The 14,368-nt window shown below is 42.2% G+C and overlaps 1 long non-coding RNA gene across 1 annotated transcript; it reads left to right on the forward strand.

The window, feature by feature from the left end:
• The first annotated feature begins 1,501 nt into the window (after positions 1-1,501).
• On the forward strand, positions 1,502-10,723 carry LOC112110212. The gene is made up of 4 exons (XR_002908391.2): positions 1,502-1,638; positions 4,524-4,703; positions 5,617-5,700; positions 9,316-10,723. It is a non-coding gene; the product is annotated as an uncharacterized LOC112110212 (long non-coding RNA).
• The last annotated feature ends 3,645 nt before the right edge of the window (positions 10,724-14,368 follow it).

The following is a 14,368-nucleotide window of genomic DNA, read 5'->3' on the forward strand; positions in this document are numbered from 1 at the left end:
ACTTCCCCTCTAAACCAGGTCTGGTTTTTTATATATATATAAACACACACACACACACATTTTATATATATATATATATATATATATATATATAATCGTAACAATCAGTGTAAAAGATCTTAATCCCGCTATTCATAAAAAAGAGGCCATGGTGAAACTCAGAAAAAATAATGCAGAGAAATACTCTTCTTACAAACAATCCAGTTTTGAGCAGTTAGGGACAGTAGTGATATATGTAGATATTTTATAGCGAGGTGTGTGTGTGTATAGGAGTTGGGGAATTAAATAAACAAACAAACAAAAACCCCAGCAGCTTGAATAAAGAAAAAAGTATGATAGCAATTCTAATTTTGGAAACTTTTGCCTTCTCATTGGAAGATGATTTGAAAGCCTATGGGTGGACCTTTTCCTCGTAGACAAGACAGAAGAGTGACCTGATGCTGACCATGAGCAATGATTGTTGTGGTAGAAATACTAGGAGTAGAGATATTGTATGGGAAAGATACTTTAATTGTGCATTGAAATCTAGTTAAATAAATCTGACAGTAAATGTGGATGGTGATGACCAGCAATTAGTCCTCCCTACAAAGAAAAAAGACTGGAAAGAGGAAAATAAAGCATTCAGCATTTTTTTTTCCAGATGCATGGTTATATATCATAGAATTATAGGACTGGAAGGGACTGATAGTTCATCTAGTCCAGTCCCATGCATTCACATGTTTATATACTATCTTTTTGTTCTAACAGATAAAGAGGAACTGATTGCAGAACTAAAAATTAATGGTAGCTTAGGTACAAGTGGTCATGACTTGATAACATTTATAACTGCAAGCAGAATAAAGTTTAGACCAGTAATGTATATACTTGGTATTTTAATAGGGCCAGTTTCACAAAGCTGAAAATTATGAGCCAGATCAGCTGGGAGGAAGAATTTAATCAGAAAAATGGGAATCATCTAAGAACACTTTACTAGATACCCAAAAAGCCGCACTCAAGGGAGAATGTAGGAGCAGGATTGTATAATTGTACTATAAGAATAAAGATACTAATGTATGTCTTGATTTTATCCTGCCAGCCACCCTTTTTGAACAGCAGAAAGGAATGACCCTCTGGGACTGGTAGAAATGCATCTGACAGACTGCCAGTGTCTGTACTGGACCTGGGCAGGGACAGACCAGAACAATCCTTATGACTGATTATGGTCACACTTTCATTTTAGGATAAGTTATAATGTCTAATATGGTTTCCTATATGTATTACAAATTAGGCACTCTAGTTAAATATAAATGTATTTGTTTTAAGGTTTAGTAAGTAAGAGACAGGATCTTGTATTGTGTCTATGTTAAGGAGATTAGAGGAACATTGAAGGCCTGGGCCCCAGTGTGAATTGTTTTGATTATAAGATTTAGGAAGGCTTAATTTACAGTGTCTTTTGCTCAATATAAAATGTGGCTGTTTGTATTCTCAAAGGTCTCTGTAAAAGACTGTTTGTGTGAATGAGGAATGCATTAATCAGGAAAAGAGAAGGTGTGAAGGCCATTGTTATAGCCAAATGGTCAAGGAAGAAGGAGTGGAGAGACTTAACGACATCATCGACGCGCATCCATAATGAAGGAAGGGCAGATTGATGACCCTGAGGTAAGGCTGGCACCCCTAAAGACAATTGATTAAATCAAATCCGGGACAGGATGACCCCCTCGGAGATGTTTTGGAATGTTTACATCAAAAGGTAACACCAATTAAGAAGTAACCGGTCAGAAACTGACACAGCAAAATCTATAGACTTCAACAGAGAAAAAAGACGATAAGAACAGGGTGCTTTGCCATGGGACTTTGAGTTCGTCTTGCCACTACTCCAGGAGAATCAGATCACAACCGACAGAGCCCGGCTCCCCTCTGCAACAAATCTGGCTGGCCACTAGATTGATCCGGACTCTGGACTGATAACTATAAACGTCAACTGGCAGGACACTGTGTGTGTGTGTGTGTGTGTGTGTTTGAAAAGCGTATACTAACTGCTGTATTCTCAATAAATACAGCGTTTTTGCCTTCTCCCCTATAAAGATCCCGTGTGCTTCTTATAAGTATAACAAGAATGCTGTGCAAGTTAAAAAACCAGACCTGGTTTAGAGGGGAAGTGAAGGTAGCTATAATAAATAAAAAAAAGTTATGTATAACAAATAGAAGAAAAGGGAGGATGATAATCATGAGTATAAATCAAAGTTAGGAACTATAAAAAATTAATAAGGGAAGTCAAGGGACACAAGAAGAATTCTATGATTAGTAGAGCAATACTAGGACAATAAGGAGTTTTTAAAATATGCTGTGACCACTGCTGGAATATTGTGTCCACTTCTGACGCCCATAATTCAAGATGGAGTTTTTTAAATAATCCTGACAATGGTATTGGTCCATTACTAGATGAAAGTAGAATGATCAATAATAATGCAGAAAAGAAGTGTTCAACATTTATTTCTGTTCTGTATTCTGGGGAAAAAACAGATGATATAGTCTTATCATATGTTGATAATCGCACTCTTTCCATTCCACTAGTATCGCTGGAGGATGATAAACAGAAGCTATGAAAGTTAGACATTTTTAAATCAGCAGGCCCAGAGTTTTAAATCACTGGACTATTAATGTTGATTTTTCAGTAAGTCTTGGAGTACTGAAAGAAAGCTAATGTGATATTTTTTTAAAAGGGTAAACAGGTTAACCTAGATAATTATAGGCTTGTCAACCTGACAAGCCCAGACAAAATAAAGGAGTGTCTGATATGGGTCTTGATTAATAAAGAACTAAAGGCAGGTAATGTAATTAGTGCAAATCAACATGGATTTATGGAAAAGAGATCCTGTTAAACTAACTTGATATTTTTTATGAGATTATAAGTTTGGTTGATAAAGGTAATAGTGTTGATGTAATATACTTATACTTCTGTAAGGCATTTAACTTGGTACTGCATGACATTTTGATTAAACAACTAGCATGATGTAAAATTACTATGGCACATGTTACATGGATTAAAAACTGGGTAACCAATAGGTCTCAAAATGTAACTGTAAATGGGGAATCGTCATTGAGACGGTTTGTTTCCAGTGTGGTTCTGTAGGGGTCAGTTCTTGGCACTATGCTATTTCACATTTTTATCAGTGGCCTGGCAGAAAACAAAAAATCATCACTGATAAAGTTTGCAGATGACACAAAAATTGGGAGAGTGGTAAATAATGAAGAGGACAGGTCACTGTGATCTGGAGAGCTTTGTAAACTGGGTGCAAACGAACAATATGCATTTTAACATAGGTAAATATATACAGCTAGGAACAAAGAATGTAGGCCCTACTTACATGATAGGGGACTCGAACCTGAGAAGCCGTGACGCTGAAAAAAAATGGGGTCATGATAGATAAACAGCTGACCATGAGCTCCCACTGTGATACTGTGGCCAAAAGAGCTAATGCGAACCTTGGATGTATAAATGGGAATCTCAAGTAGGGGTAGAGAGGTTATTTTACCTCTCTATTTGACACTGCTGTGATCACTGCTGGAATACTGTGTCCACTTCTGGTGCCCACAATTCAAGAAGGATGTTGATACATTGGAGAGGGTTCCGGGAAGAGCCACAAGGATGATTAAAGGATTAGAAAGCATGCTTTATAGTGATAGACTCAAAGAGCTCAATCTATTTAGCTTAATAAAGAGAATGTTAAGAGGTGACTTGATTATAGTCTATAAATACCTATCTCAGGAACTAATTTTTAATGGACTCTCTAGTCCAGCAGAGAAGGAAATAACACTATCCACCATCTGGAAGTTGAAGCTAGACAAATTCAGAGTGGAAATAAGGTGTAAATGTTTAAGGGTCAGAAAAATTAACCATTGGGACTATTTGCCAAGGGTTGTGATGGATTCTCCATCACTGACCATTTTTAAATCAAGATTGGATGTTTTCCTAAAAGATCTGTTCTAGGAATTATTTGGGGGGAGTTTTATGGCCTCTGTTATACAGGAGGTCAGACTAGATTATCATAATGTTCCCTTTTGGCCTTAGAATCTATTAATCATTAGCAACCGTAGCATCACACACATTTCTTTTCCCTCAGCAGTCAAGGTACCTGCACTGTCCATTCTAAACCTTGGTGCTGTGTGGCTTTAGGAATATCAACATTAATCTGCCTGAAATCAGGAAGTAGCCATTTCTGTGTCCCACATTGTCTCTCCCACCCCACACCCTCTGGCTTAGTAAAACAGATTTTCTCAAACAACCAGTCCAAGGGTTGCCTACTACCCATCCTCATTTCCCACCCTCTCCGCAAGCAAACCCCCTTCCTGTCTCCCCTTTCCCCACTACACCAGGTCCTCTGTTTCCTACTCCTCCTTACCCGATATAACAAAATGTTTGGTTAGGCTGTCCACTGACTGTTCTGCTGTGTTCACTATAAATCGCCCCATAAAATAAAAACACATTATAGCAGAGACAACTTGTATCAGGCAACATGAGTTATTAAATGTGTATTGCACAGGTGTACAAAGATTCGGACTGGAAATAACAGTGGCAGGGTGTTCACCAGGGCTAATGATGTTGGCACAGTCCTCAAACTACCCAGGCAAACATAAAGTGGCTACATAGAAGTGATCTCAGGGTTTTTTCTTTACTGGTGCACTGCAATCCTTCCAGACATCACATCTATGCAAACAAATAAGTGAGTATTTTCTTTAATAGTTTTCACAGTTTGGGGCCCCAGTGGGTGCCATGCTCTACCTTGGTAAAATGTGGCTAATCAAGACCATTTTGACCTGAAGAGCCATAATAGTTTATCTAGCTCTGCACAAAGAAAACCAACCAACCAAAACATAAAAACCACCCTTGGAAGCAACACCTGAAAATAGCTATTATTTTGGGGGGGAGGGGTTCCTATGTCTCCAAACCCCCTGGCTCAACTGACCCCAGATTCGGAACACTAATCTTACTCTGCACTCCCACAAGGCAGTGCAGATTTCATGTGCCAGCATGTGGATTTTAGAGCATTTAGAAGTATTGTCCTTCAAGCAGGAAGGATAGAGGGATGATGGGAAAAAGGGCTTCTCCATCCATCCACCTGTAGCATAGGAATCTCTGAAAGGTGTGAAGTGGCCCATTCATCTCATTGTGATGTTCTCAGCGGCAAGAGAACACCCCCAGAAACCAGTGCAACCTGAAACAATAACTGTAAAACATGGGAACTGCTCCATTCACCTCAGTGGGTGTTCCCAGCCCCCCACCCCCGAGCACTTTACAGCCTGTGCTATGCATGAAGTAAGCCCATTCTCAGCTCCCCACCCAAAGTGGCAGGACTGAAGACATTCCCCAAAACCTTGCCCATGTATGGGGCCGTGAGGAACTCTCGGACTCTCCCAAAAAGACAACACCCTCCAGAGGCTGATTTATGGGGGAGGAGGGAGTCTGGGATGCTTTCTAAGTGCACCCAAGACTGTGGGTTACCTTGTTACGTGCTTGTCTCAGTCAGAGAGAGATTTGCTGGTACTAAACGGGGTGACAGCTCCCTGTCACCCGAGTTTATTAGCCATGCCAGACAAACTTCTCAGGACGCTGCCAGTCCTTTCTTTGTCTTGCAGGTAACATTTGGTGCACCCCAGTCTCTGAACCTCCTTGAAGAGTCTTTCTCTGTGGTATCGAGCCGCAGTCACTGGACACTCACAGTAAGTCTGCTCCCTCCAAAGAGCAGTATACACACCAGCTTACTTGATTCAAGAGCTCACACTTTGCTTAATGTTAACAGCACTCAGCTCTACTGATGATAAAACAGAGAAAAGGTTATTCACAAAGATAGAGCTTCAAGTGCTACTGAGTAAGGGTTGTAGAAACAGCTATAGTTACAAATGAAACAAAAGTAAACCATGCTGCTACGAGACTAAACACAACCTTAGGAGGGTAAAGTCTTTGTCTGAAATATCCAACTCACCTTCAGCAACCTCAACATCACCAGCCCCTGGGGCCAGGATCCAGCTTTCATGGATACAAAAAGTGCTGTCCTTCTTGCGCCAGCAGTGATGAATAACAAACATGTCTTGTTGCCACTTAGGCTTGGTCTACACTAAACCCCCAAATCGAACTAAGGTACGCAACTTCAGCTACGTGAATAACGTAGCTGAAGTTTGAAGTACCTTAGTTCGAACTTACCTCGGTCCACACGCGGCAGGCAGGCTCCCCCGTCGACTCCGCGGTACTCCTCTCGTCTAGTTGGAGTACCGCAGTCGACGGCGAGCAATTCCTGGTTCGACTTATCGCGTCCAGACAAGACGCGATAAGTCGAACCCAGAACTTCGATTCCCAGCCGCCGAACTAGCGGCTGAGTGTAGACATACCCTTATAGTCCAGTAAACCTTTGAAATGTACCTTTTTGAAGTGTGTCCCCTCCCCACCCGATGAGATTCTTCATAGGCACACACCGGGGGCACCAGTAGGGGCTCAGACACCCCTAGAGGGGCAAGCTCCCCCATATCCCAGCTTTATGTGAGGGGAGGGAAGGGTGGCCTCAGACCTCCGTAGAGGAGCAAGAGCCCCTCAGATCTGGGCATACGCACAGTTGGGGAGAATGTGGGGCTGATTGGTGACCCTGCCCCATGTCTCCCCTCCCAGTGTCCCACCCCTCCCTCACCTGAGCCCCAACCTCTTTCCCCTCCACTCCCACCCATCACCATTTATCTGCCTCCCCCTTGCTCCTGAGCCCCAAACCACTCCCCTCCCCCCATTTTCCCACTCCTCTACCCCCTAATACCTATCTCTCTCCCATCAGGCAGTCACATATCTAATTCCCTCTCAAAATACTTTGAGTATTTTCCCGCAAAATAAAATTGCCACCTGTGACTCTCAAATGTTAGCCACCACCAGCGAGAGTCAAAAACTTCTTTTATTTTGGGAGGCAGGGGCTTGTGAGTAACATATCCCTCTGACGTTAGTTGAAGGGACATTTTTCAGACATTAATCTCAATGAGGTCTGTGATTCAGCCAGTCATTAGTACCTCCCAGTTTAACCATACAAGGCAGCAGGAAGAAACTGTTTTTTTGGGTGGGTCCTGTAATTTGGAAGTCCCTTGGTCAAATGACCCCCAAATGTGGCTCATTTGGTCTGGCAACTTTTCTGGAACTACATAAATTCCCATAAAGGAATAGGTGCATCTGCATCGCCCTTGTGGAATACTCAACATGGTTAGCATTGTAGTTTCTTGGTGCAGTTTTAGGTAATGTAAGTGAACCTGGCAACCAGGATACTACAAAACTAGACCTTAGCTAATTTACTCGTTTAATCAACAAATGTAGTCACTGGTAATACATTTGCTTGGCTGCCTTGTTGAGGACTCACAGGTTTCGGTACAGTTGCAACTGTTCTCTGTAAAAACAACAGTCTGGTGGCACCTTAAAGACTAACAGATTCCAGAACTAACTGTTCTCTGTGTAATTTCTCCCACAGTACTACTATTGGATTGATCCATGCTATAGGAGCATCTATTTTGATAACTCCCTCTAAGTTTTCAGATTTTAAGATTTGTAACGAATCAGTCTCAAAATGCAACTTGGGTTTTGGGGTTGTGTGTTAGTGTCCACTTTAAACTTGTTCTCCCTAGACCATTGCCTCACCCATAAAATAATCTTTGTATTTGTTCATTAGGTCACCTGACTTAGCCAATATTAGTGACACTAAAAGTGGGATGTGTGATGCTGGCAGACCAGGTGGCAGCTCTTGCCAGGGCTTTAGGCCTCAGCCAAACACTGACAAATGCATTGCTGGAAACCAGTCCAGCTCACGTGTATTAAGATGGGTCTTGGCCTTATAAAAATGTGTTTAGTGTTTAGACTTTATGAAATGCTTGTAAGCTGCTGCATGCATTAATCCTACTTACAAAGTTTGTAACACATGCTATAAGGTAATATTTAAGATTTTGCTTTATAACTGTAAAAAAATGTTTGCCCTGAAACTGCCTTCCCGTCAGAATGTATAGTCTCCTGGTCATTAAGAAGGTTAGCAAAATGAAATGGGCCATTGTGGGACATCACAAAGCAAAGACATTGTTAATTGCCCCTTCACACCGATGAAGAGGCTACGTGCAAAAGGGGTCATCCCATCAGCTTGAATTCTGGAAGATAGAAATAAAGATAGTGAACAAGAAAATTTTTCATCTCTTTTGCTGGTTGGACACATATAGGGTTGGAGTTACAAAACAGAAGCAGAGATTCCCCAGGGTCAACTTGGGTTAGCTCTAAAAGACATTCAGAGCTGACAGATTCCTACAACTGTCACCTTTTGGAACCATAGACTGTAACTCATTTGTATATATATGGTGCCTACTTTAACCTTGTAATAACTCTCTCATTGCTTTTTCCTAGTTAATAAATCCTTAGCTAGTTTACCATAGGACTGGCTATAAGTATTGTCTTTGGCACTAGCTAGGCAGGGGACATGGGTTCCAAAGCCCAATGATTAGAGAGAGGGTGGGGATCGGTACTTGTACCTGGTTGTGTGGGCACTCTTTAAGGCTCCTAGACACCATTCTCTCTCCACTGTGTAATAGCAGAGCTAATTTAGACTCAATTGAGTCCTATTACATGCTGCACAGCTGAAATCACTGATACCTACATCTAAATATTGGACCTACTACTGGACAGTGTGCACCAGCATGAGGGTCCCCCACTAACACCTGAAATCACTGAGAGCTCTGTTAAGTGGTGGGCCCTGAAGGCATCTTGGTGAGTGGGTGGCTGGCAGAGAGGGCCAGAGAGGCCTGGCAATTGGCTAGCGGGGCGGCGAGTGAATGCCCAGGAAGTGGAGCATGTAAAGTGTCTCCTTACCATGCCCCTTCCACCCAGGGTGGGAGGTGAACTCTGCAGATGAACCTCTGAACTCTGGGGCTGCACTGACCAAGGACAGCAACTGTGAGTGTGGTGCAGAGAAGGGATGGGCAGGTTAAAGTGACTTTTGGGTTGCTGGACTTAAGAACTTGAGGCGAAAAGGACACTGGCCAACTTATTTGGGGATGGGTCTTTTGCTCATTGTTTATGTTTATGAACCCTAGTTGCAGTGTTTTCCCAAATTAATGCTGAGTTACTTTTATTAAAAGTTTTTGCAGACTCTGTGCCTGCGAGAGGGGAAGTATTGCCTCTTAGAGGTGCCCAGGGGGTGGTGTGTAATTGTCCCAGGTCACTGGGTGGGGGCTTGAGCCGGTTTTGTGTTGTAGTGTTGAAAAGGAACCCCTAGATACTGAACCCGGCCCTTGGTGCTGCCAATTCTGACTGTCAGAAGGGTTACATATTTACAGGTCTGAAGATACAGAAGTCACGAGGGGAAACGCTTGCTGAAGCAAGAGAGACACTCAGCTCCGATGACCGTCACTGGTGGAAAGAAAGAATTGAGGAGGCGGTGGGTCGGCAGGGACCTATATGCAGTGCCATGAAGGCACAACTCCAGGGGGGCGCACAGGCTGACCCAATGGGTACTGCTAGGGGAAAAGCCTTCCAACTACTGTGCATGCTGCATGCACACACCTACTTGGAATGGACATGAGCAACACATCTTGAAGAACAACAGTTACGAGAAGGTAGGTAACCTTGCATAGGTGCCCCTGCATAGGTGGCTGCTGACACAACAACATGATCCAGTCCTCCACACCATTTATTGTTGTGGATTTATATAGTTTTGTATATATATATTTGTGAAATATGTCTTTTTATTGGTCACTGATCTCACGCATTTTACCACTCATCACAAGGTCTTCTTTTTTTATAAATTTGTAGCCTGCCTGCTTGTGTACAACAGGTGTCTTTTTGATTTTTTGGTTGCCTGAAAACTTGGTGACGTTTTCTTACTCCATCTGACATCTCCTCTTTAGAATCAAAGTGGCTATCTATAGTAGGGTGACCAGAAAGCAAGTGTGAAAAATTGGGACAGCGGGTGGGAGGTAATAGGGTGCCTATATAAGATAAAGCCCCGAATATCAGAATGGTCCCTATAAAATCGGGACATCTGGTCACCCTCATCTATAGTCTGGGCCAAGACCTGAGGAAGACCTCTGAGTAACTTGAAAACTTGTCTCTCTCACCAACAGAAGTTGGTCCAATAAAAGATATTACCTCACCCACCTTGTCTGTCTAGTATGTAGAAAGATTGTTTAAATTATGACACTTTTCTTCTATAAGCTATTTTTAAAAATTCTTATTTAATTAAAAATTCAAAGCAGTCCTAACATTATGTCCTCAGAACCTTGTAATAAAGTAGGTAGCTGTGTGAGCATCTATCCTCCAGTTTCCCTTGGCTATCTGTTCAATATTCTTTTGTTTTTTGTATACTTGGAAATTGGTTCTAAGTCACCTTTCTACTGTTTAAAATAATTGTTATTGGTTAGTTCTTAGGGGAGAGAAGTTACTTTCTGCTCCCCTCTTTCTTATAACAGGATCCAATGGACCACCTTAGTTTCAGTTCAAATAGAATTTCATAGGAACAATGAAATGACTGTAAGCACATATTGCCAATTCTAGACTGCAGGATTTCTTTCTCCCACCTTGAAAGGTGGCAAGACAATTACTGGTATCCTTGTAGATCTGCTTTAAAGCTGGGCATAAACTGGCAGTGAATGAAATGCATAACCTTCCAACTCAATGACATTTAACCCAACAACACATCAGTTCAGGCAGCAAAATAAATTGGTACTCAGCTGCTCCCTGTCTATTTTTCTGGTTAGGGCTATAAATAAAAGAAATGATTGTGGTTTCACCTGTGTGATTTTTTGTGTGTGCGTGTGCTTTGTTCTGTTGTTCCTAACAGGAAGGACTGGAGGAGGCTGTACCCAGACTTTATTATGTAGCTAACCATTTAAAACATCTATATTCAATTTCACATTCCTTTAAAAAATGCTTGTTATAGCTGTATATAGACCACCCACCTTTTCTTCTGCCTTTCATCCTTTCCCCTCTTATTCATGCAATGCAATTGCATCACTCAGTTGTGACATTAAAATGACAGTGTACCATACACTATTGTAACCAAAAGTAATATCCTGCTGAAATGAGGTCTGAGCATATTTACACAATAATGTATAGACTCTATAACTAGTAATGATGTACCAGAGGACAGAGTGGTAAGAGATGTTCAGAAAGTGAAGCTTTTAGGTGGATATGAAATCTATCTTTAAAAAAGTAGCAGTCAGTAATCTCCTGCACCAAACTCCTTTATCCTTTTCCAAAGACATTTTTAGTTTTCCTAGTGTTTGTAAGCCCACATGATCTCACAAAATGCTATAGATTCCTATCCCCCAAAAAACAACACAACCAAAAAAAAACCTCCGTGTTTTAAAAAAAACCTCTTACAATGGCAAGACCAAAACCGGTTTTTGTGAGCAGTGCTAAATGAATCCTTGCCATTTCTTAGCTAATGAGGAACTTGTTTTGTGTTCTGTAAATGCTTAGCACTTAGCAGTGTTAGTAATGCTTAAAAAAAGTCTTTAAAATGGTTCAGTTACCAAGTGCTTTTGACTCTCTCAGTAAGACATGGAAGCAGATCTTCTGCTCTGAATTAATAAGGCCAATCCAAAGCACACAAAGCCCAGAGTGACCGAGTATTCTTCTGGTGTCTTCACTATCTGTACAGGGATCAGATAAATCACTCTCAAGCAGTTAAATCAATGATAATAAATTAGGACCCCTGTTTTTACAGCACTTTGTGGTAAATTCTCATGGTTAGATTAATTTAACAGCTGCAGTGAAGAGCACCTCCCACAAGATCATGTCAGGAAAGATATTTTTCTTTTTTTAAAGGCAAAAAGAAATGACTGAATTATTTGTTTTTACATAATACACAAAATGGAATTCCTCAGCCTATCCCAGCTAATTCATGTTTCAATTGTACTCAGCTGTTTAAATTGCACTGCTCAGAGATTGCCTTGATCCCCAGGTGCAGGTACTCCATCTGTGCTGCTCTGAGAGACTATTTACAGCAGAGGTTAGGCCAGTGATTGCTGGGATGGAAAACTCATTTCTCAGCCTGGCTTTTATTTACACTCTTATTAAAGATCCTTTCACTCATGTTGGAATGGCAGCTAGTGGCTGCAGCGAACATTTGGCGCTAAGCCAAGCAGCAAAATTACCATGTCGATGAAAGATAGTCTGCTTCCATTTTAACCTTTTACTGTTCTCCCCTTTCCAGCTATATTTGCATGAAGAAGAATGATTATTGAAAGAGATTGGGGGACAAAGGAGGAAAGAAACCTTGTCAGCTGAGCTCTCCAAGAAAAAAATAACTGTTTGCCACCAATTTGGAAAAAAATCTTTATTGCTTTATTAATTGGATATGCCTTTCCCTTAATTATTATTAGAGTTTGTTTTCTTGTGAAACAGTAGAACCACTCATGCTCCCCCCCACCCCCGTGAACACTTCCTGGGATATAACTGCAGTGAAGAGGTTTCTATTTCATCTCAGATGCAGTGCACAGACAGCCGCACCAACGCCCTGAAAATACTTGGTCTAAAAATTATTTGCCCTTCAGTTAGAAATTAATCATCTGCCTGAATGTAAGCTCTTGGATTGTACAAATTGCACTATCTTCTTTTAGAGAAAGGAAAGATACTGGCTCTTGCTGTCTAAGGCTGCCCTGCCATTCAACAATGCAGCTATCGACCTGGCGGTGTTTTTTTTTTTTTTAAATATTGGCCAGAAACCTCAAAACATCTGTTTCCAGGACCAACATATGATTGCTTAACAGTAACAAAATCCAGATTAGCTGCGTTAAGACAATGAACAATGTTCTTGAGTGCCAGCTGCAGCGTGGCCACATCTGAGAGCACAACAATGAGAAGATGCAACCAAATCCCCAACCTCACTGCTACTGCCCGAGCAAATACTTTCAACATAAAGCACCCAAACAAAAATGCCAGGGTGGTGCTATTTCTTGGTTGTTGGTACCGCACTGCTTCCTCTTCCTAGGCGGCTGAGTGAGAGGAAGGAGGGTCCACTTTAGCTTCCCTTTTCCTTGGGGCTGGTCTTAAGCTCCCTTTATGGGATTAGGTGAAAAATCTCAGCTTCTTTTTCAAGAGACGATCCCTATGCGGATTCCAAACGCGGGCAGAGCTGGAACTGTTCATAGTAGTGTCCTTTGACCTGCATGTGCATCACCGGCGCCCCGTGACACATCCAAGGCTTTAAGAGGCTGTGTGGGTCGATGCCGCTCCAGTTCCTTCTTACAGCTGCATGGCCAGCATCGGAACCCCTGTGCCTTGATGCGCTGAGCCTGCTAAAAGAACTGCTGTCCGCTTCTTTTTTGTACATAGTTTCTAGTTGTATAGAGTTGTCTGTTACTGTAGTTAGTTAAGTCTTCCTTTGACTTTTATCCCTGCGGGGCCCTTACCCAGGGGAGTATGCTGAGGCAAGCTGGTTTTAACAACTGTGCTTCGTGTCCGCGTACCTTCTCTGTCAGCAACGAACACCACTGTTGCCTTTACTGGCTTGGCAAAGCCGCCATCATCGCCCATTGCTCCATCTGCCGTTCGTTCCCCTCCAGAACTCAAGCAGCTCGAGAACTTTGCCACCACAAGTACCTCATGGAGGAGGCTATACGCCCACATGCGCAACCAGCTCTGGCACTGCCGGCTCTGTCAGAGCGGCACCCCCAGTGCTGCCCTGGGCCCCAAAAGCTCAAAAACCTTAACACTTAAGACGAAAAACCATTATTTCTTTTCAATGTCATGGGTTTTAAGGGCCTTGGCTACACTTGAAATGCTACTGCTGTATCACTTCAGAGTAGACACTACCTATGCTGCAGGGCGGGAGTTCTCCCATCGGCATAGGTAATCCACTTCCTCAAGAGTGGGTAGCTAGGTCAACAGAAAAATTCTCCCATTGACCTAGCACTGTCTACATAGGGACTTAGGTTAGCTTAAATACATTGCTGGGGTGGGGTGGGGGGTTGGGGGTGTCTGTATGTGTGTGTGTCTTTTCACACCCCTGAGCGACATAGCTGGGTCGATCTAAGTGTAGCCCAGCCCTTAGCCACTCTCATGATTTTCACAGGCCTGACTCATGGTTTCTGAATGCTTGGGATAGGTAATGTTTTGGTTTTTGTCCCTGTTCCTGTTTGAACTAATACTTTAAAAGTGGCTTGGGAAGCAGGTTGCTTTTTTTTTTTAGATGAATTACTCGTGAGATTATCTGTGGAATCCTCCAAATGGTAACGCTAAAGGAGAGAAAGCCTGTGCACAGAACTTATTTTAGACTTACTTTTGTTTGTTGCTATTAAGGTCCCCTGCATAGTGGCCAACCGACTCCCACTCTGCTGTGATGCTGTGATGTTACCACTAAAACAGAAGGACCATCCCCCATCTTCC

This window comes from Terrapene carolina, unplaced genomic scaffold (assembly GCF_002925995.2).
Source record: "Terrapene carolina triunguis isolate 2854851 unplaced genomic scaffold, T_m_triunguis-2.0 Scaffold68, whole genome shotgun sequence".
NCBI lineage: Eukaryota > Metazoa > Chordata > Testudines > Emydidae > Terrapene > Terrapene triunguis.